This window comes from Opisthorchis viverrini (assembly GCF_000715545.1).
Source record: "Opisthorchis viverrini unplaced genomic scaffold opera_v5_200, whole genome shotgun sequence".
NCBI classification, from domain to species: Eukaryota; Metazoa; Platyhelminthes; class Trematoda; order Opisthorchiida; family Opisthorchiidae; genus Opisthorchis; species Opisthorchis viverrini.
The window spans coordinates 1-5597 of record NW_008751855.1 but is presented as its reverse complement, the minus strand read 5'-3'; the positions used below and the strand labels follow the sequence as shown (position 1 = coordinate 5597).

Below are 5597 nucleotides of genomic sequence, written 5' to 3'. Positions count from 1 at the left end.
TTATGTCACCACCATGCACAACGACGTCTGACGCTGTAGAAGGACACCTAGAACGTCATAGAAACTGACCTTGACAGATTCACAGCTACAGTCAGTTGGGGCGTAGGCAGACACAATGAACAAGGTGCGATAAATCTCACTTTCTCTAGCTCCTCTCACTGATGTCAAACAAACCGCGCAGAGGTGGCTATCAACAGGTAGAGGGAGAGAGAGAAAGGGAGAAGCTTTCGCTCGGTCGCTCAATAAAATACGCACCCTGGCATATCTAGCTGCAGTAGCCTCTACATCACCAGAGGTGCGCAGCCGGAACCTAGAAGAGATGGATGGAGCAGTCAGTTCAATTTACGCTACTTGCGTCCTGTATCCTTGTTTCTGACAGACAGCATACAACAATACGGAGGGAGCGCGCAAGTTCCTTGTTTCTGACAGACAGCATACAACAATACGGAGGGAGTAAGCGCGCAAGTTTGCTTCACTCTGCGAACATTGAAGACAGTTTTTGGGATGCGAAAACATAATTCGAAGCATTTAGGGTTGTACAGATGTACAGCCAGATGTACGGAAGCAACAACTGAGTGTGACGCACGGTGAACAAAGCGGCCAATTCTAGTGCTGACACCCGCGGAGAGAGCCTTTTAACTTGGGCGGGGTGGGTTAGGGTAGAAGGGAGGCTTCAGCAGTAGTCTGTTTTCGCTTACCCATCCCGCAGTATGCATCCAGTATGGCGACCCGGATAATGACAACATGTGATAGACGATTTGGCATAAGAGTATTATTAGTTATGGGTATCACGATTGTACGTCGGTATACTGTCGGGGCGCCCAGACCTAGACGGAAGGATCATTAGGATCCTCGATTACAGCCCTTGGCTCAAAAGCCTGTCCGAAAGGCGGCGGCATTTGGCGGGGAACGCAAATGCATTAATATTTTTATACAAGCCACCATATATGTTCTAACCCCAAATCCGGAGGTGCAGAAGACTGTTCTGGTAGATATCTAACCACTGACCAACTCGGTATGAGAGACACTGTGAGTGTGCCACAGACACCGCCCAATATAGTTCAATGGGTCAGAGAGGCACACAATTCGTCAAACCACTGCAGGGTTTAGCCTCTTAGTGACAGATTAACAGAACCGAGAAATCGCACCAGAAAACGAAAGCCTGGATCGATGATGTGGATTTTTGGTAAAATAGTTGTCCACCAGCTTGGGTGATCAAGCAACGATGTTTTGTTGACTCTTTTTGTCGTCAAATGCTGAGAATTCCCGAAAATACCAGTTGAAAGGACTCAAACTAGGATCTTCATACCGTGTATTAAACTTCTGTCACCAGTGGCCTTAAGGTGGTCTAAATGCTTACTGAACAAAACACAAAGTACACGGAGAAGGCCTGAATAAGAAATGTCGGCCATGACATGGATATCGTAAACCATAACACCACTGTAACCGAGCTTATATTTCAGACGTTTGTGAAACCAGTTGCAACCAGAAAGCAACAGGTAGAGCTGGGAAAGGCGTTCGGAACAGTGCACGCCCATAGATATTTGCGAAGAGGGACTAGTGGAGGCCTCATGATTTGTAAATTGCCACACAAAGGACTACGCGACTGATCCATTCACAGCTACCCGTTTTACTCTGGTTAGAGTCGGAGCTCAAAATAACTATTTAGGATAAGCTCATCGATTATTTATGAGCTGGCTCGCCTGAAAATCTAACCTGATGATCTATACAAACAGCACTGAAAAGTGATGATGGTTTCAAGATGTAACAGGGGTACTTGGGCCTGGCTATACAAATAACAGTATAGACCAAGTTGTGTGACTAGGTGGTCCACAGAGCAAGTCCGTGAATTTGGCATCATCAGTACAACAGGCATGCCAGCTAACTCATATGGATTAACCTATCCATAGACAAACTAGTCACGAAGTGAATACGGATAACGATGTCCGAAGAGAAACTCTCCAGATGATGTTTTCCCAGAAAAATATACAAATCATAATGCGGTCAGGCTTATAGTTGTCTCGACTCGTTTTCCGGGTGTGAAGTCTGACCGGTGAACTCTGAGAATTATTCTTACAATCACATTCCCTGTTGTTGATGCACTGGTCAGGACTTCATCCGAAAGTCGAATAATGGCATGACAAGATTAAAAGACTTCTGCCCATACTATTTTGAGGGGAGAGTTTTGGAATTCGGGGAAGGTGGAGAATAGCAGGATTAGAAGCGGTCATCGCTGATGACAGAATTGCTGTAACCCTAAGGCATCCGCGAAGGCAAAATGCGTGATGCTAATAAAGTCAACACATCGTTCACAGCACATGAATAAGCACTAAGTAAGGTTTGGCAATCTGGTTTGTCATTTTGAAAATCTTCGAGATGAGTATCGGTAATTATGTGAAAGTTGTAAGGCTAAAAAACAAATAGGTCACTTGAAATTTTAAATGGGGTGAAGTAGATTTAAAACAGGGACCCGGGAACCCGGAAGAGGACAACAATGACATACCGTAAGGTAGACCGGCAATATCGATCCCACGAGCAGCCACATCGGTACAGATAAGAAATCGAACATCACCATTCTATAGAAAAAGAAGATGGAGGATGCACAAACGATAAAGCTGGAGGGACAAACATCGGTATAACCTGAGAAGTAGTACCATCGGTCCGTGTAGCAATCCGCAGACAGGACAGATGGAATACGGCCGGCCGGCGTGGGAAAACTTTCAGAAAAGCAGCATAGATGACTCAACCAAATGATTCGGCGTTGGATTACTGTGTAATGAGAAGTTCCATAACATTATTAGAGGGCATGAGAAAAATAAATGCCTCAGAAAATTTAAGCCGAACCCTACTTCCGCGAAGAACATAGATGCCAATGTGTTGTTCTGTGAGTGTTGTCCTGACCGTTTGACCAACTAGTTTTTCCTGTCATCTATCACAGACGTACTTTCCAAGCAGACACGAGTACTAACAGTGAGTGTTAACTGCTTTTCAAGTATCATAACCTATGGATGGCTAGTAATGCACCGGAAAGACGTTTTCATAACAGTACGCGATTAGCCGGACACGAAAAAGTTTAGCGCGTAGACCTAAGACCAACTCTGGGAATGGATGAGCTTGGTGAAGTACGATTAAACAGTTGGCCTCTAGTGTTGGTAGAATAAATGGCGCGGGAGTGCAGAATCAACCCATGCTGAAAAAAACGCTAGCTGTTTACTAGTCATATAGGTGTTACGGATTTCCTTCTAGTGTACAACTGAGCCAGCCGAATACCATATGTTGGACATAAAAATTGATTGAGGGTAACATCCGTACTTACGTGCTTGTCATCGCCTGTTTCCAGCCTTAAGCGATCTTAAACTCAAGTGCTTGGACTGAGTGTCCAGAAGACTAACAAGTACAAGACGGTCAAAGACGCTGTTTCATGTCAGTTGTATCACAACATCCCCTTTAGTTCAGATGCCGTGGACAGAGCAATGCGAAGCAATGCCAACTAACTACATAGAAGAGTGTGTGGTACCAAAGCCCCACTGGTTTGGTGATGACCGCTCAGACTGAAAGGGGTAAAGCACATAGGGGGCGATACTCATGGCCTCGAATCCAAAGAGTAACAACTCATTAGTTGCCAGGAAAAAAGCACCATAGTAGTGGAAGATAGGTCTCCAAAATACTGATGTCAGAGAGCGGACAAATAACGCTGGCAAATAGTGGAAGTCCGGAGGCCCGAAAAGAATTGTGTTGCGGGAAATAGACCCATGCTATTTCGAACGGCTGAGCAAAAAAAGATAGGACTAGCAATTCAACCAGAGAAAAACTTGTTTGAAGGCTGGCCTTTCCGGACTACACACACCAGAGTTCCACGAGAAACAGGTTTTGGTACTCAGGTGAGACAACCCTAAGAGACTTGCACTCGTATTGTTAGAAAGTTAGGAGCCTTTGTGATCGCTTCACAATACCACTATCAAAAAAACCCACCCAATTCGAACTGGAAATAAGTAGAAGCACATAGTGTGAAACTATCATGACATGGACCTAGTAGCCCCAGTGTCTGAGGTGTCCATTGACCCTACCCCTAAGAGGATTTATCGATTTTTCTTCATAGCAGTTGGCTTTCTAATTCTTGAATGAAAGGGAACAAATGAAGCCTACTAATTTATCTACTTGGGAGGGGCTGTTATCAAGGATAGGTTGCCAAAAAATCAAGCTACCGACTACCAGCATGAGGCCTATTTACAAACATACACCCTTAGCGCTGACCAACAACAGTTAATACGAATCAGCTATCAGATGCACTGAATAAGTTTCTCAACATCATGGAGAGTCGTCGCATGTCCACCTATTAAATTTTGTGTATGCAAGGCTAGATGAAGAACTGCACATCCAGTATATATGTGGCATCCATGTAGATTTGTATCAAGAAATGAAGACTGATTTTCGGTGATTTTCCATACGAGTGACGGCTAATATTTTCGCAGAACGCCATGCCCAACACTGGACATCTTTGCTATCTTGAAACAAGGCACGATAACCACAAAATAGCGCTTCCCTAGCGATTATATGCGTTTGATTATACTGGATACTCTTTGCCGTCCAACCGCGCCAACTGCCAGTAAATTAGCGCCCTGCAAAAGTAGTGTCGTTGCTTTCGAGACACGTCACTACTCCGGCATCAAAACTATCCGTGTGAGGTAAGGTGTAATGGTGTAATTCTACGACACACGGAAATATGGACGTCAGCATCCTCAAAAAGAACACTCATTTCGAAGCGTAGCCAGAAAGTGGTGGTAAACTACCACAACAATCAAGTTTCGTGCCGGATAGAGTGCCAAATACATGGAATAACCAGCGGCACTACTTAAGGACGGTGGCGAGTCTTTGTTCTGTCATAACTAGACTGTTTAGACATATTTAGGAACACGGACGTATTGCAGACAACTAAGGCCAATCAAACAGCACAATTCCATTCAAGAACAGCATAGGATACGACTGTTTCAACTACAACCTGTCATGGTGGGACCACTGCATTCAGCCGCCTAACTCCAGCAAATGAGACAACTACAAGAACATTAAGCAGGATCTCATTTGGGTAGGTGACCATTATACTACGTCCAATGCTTGAGCTACGTCATACATATCAACGGCCGATGATTTTCGTTCTCCTTGTTGAGAGGAATGCTCCCAAAGTTCGTAAGTTATGTGAGAGCTTACAGCGGGCTGCCCAAATGTTTTCCTACAACCAATAAGTTGCAAGACTGTTTCTCTCGTTCTCCTTTTCAATTAAATCTTGTCACATTTTGAGGGATTAAAAACCTCGGCACCGAAATGGCACATACAGATGGACTAATAGGCTTGTGTTACACGGACGATATTGTCATGTGGCGCATAGGCAAGTACTTGGTAATGAACCAGAATAAGTAATGCAGTAAATAAAGACTATGAGAATGACGGACATGTACAACGCAACCCTAAACGCCATACAACAAAGAAACTAGTGTTTACTGCTCCGAACTGTTGTTGGCGAAAAGCTGGCGTAGGGCAGGTCATGAACTGGCAACCCGAAATGGATGCAGTTACTGTCAGACTCAGTGATGCAGCTTATT

At 44.4% G+C, this 5597-nt stretch overlaps 1 protein-coding gene across 1 annotated transcript in view; it reads right to left on the bottom strand.

Annotated features, from left to right (window-relative positions):
- Nucleotides 1-2636, bottom strand: part of T265_08031 (hypothetical protein) — a gene marked incomplete at both ends in the record, with an annotated part of 13534 nt that extends 10898 nt beyond the window's left edge. Inside the window, one exon of the mRNA XM_009173725.1 lies at nucleotides 2504-2636. The remainder of the gene's footprint in view (nucleotides 1-2503) is intronic.
- Nucleotides 2637-5597: the final 2961 nt, after the last annotated feature.